The sequence below is a fragment of the Alligator sinensis genome, unplaced genomic scaffold, assembly GCF_000455745.1.
Source record: "Alligator sinensis unplaced genomic scaffold, ASM45574v1 scaffold1295_1, whole genome shotgun sequence".
In the NCBI taxonomy this organism is placed as follows: Eukaryota; Metazoa; Chordata; order Crocodylia; family Alligatoridae; genus Alligator; species Alligator sinensis.
This window is the reverse complement of record NW_005841880.1, coordinates 681,081-681,504: the sequence shown is the minus strand read 5'-3', so window position 1 is coordinate 681,504 and position 424 is coordinate 681,081.

Sequence of the window (424 nt, the reverse complement as noted above, 5' to 3'; positions counted from 1 at the left end):
AGCTCCTCTGCACTCCTGGCAGGGCCCTGCCTGGTGCTGGATCGCGACCCCCCGCCCGGGCGTGGGCTGGAGGCAGACCCGCCTGCAGCACCCCCTCTCCCAGCCCTGGTCCAAGGCAGAAAGAAAGTGGCACGGCCCCTCTGCCCATAAGGGAGCCTTGCTCCTGCCCTGGGCCTGCGTCCGAGAGCCGGGGACCCCTGCAGGGAGCCGGGACCTGCCTCTCGCTGGGGAAGGACCCCCGGGACCCCTGCTCGACTGCAGACCCGCCCGGCTCTGGGGGCGCTGCTTGACCCCCAGGCAGAGGCAGGGCTCTGCACCAAGCCTGCCCCTGCCCTCACCTGCCCAGGCTCTGCCCAGAGGCCTGGGTGCAGCAAGACCTTGCTCCTGGGCTGCGAGGAGCTCAGCGGCCCGCTGTGAAGGCGGC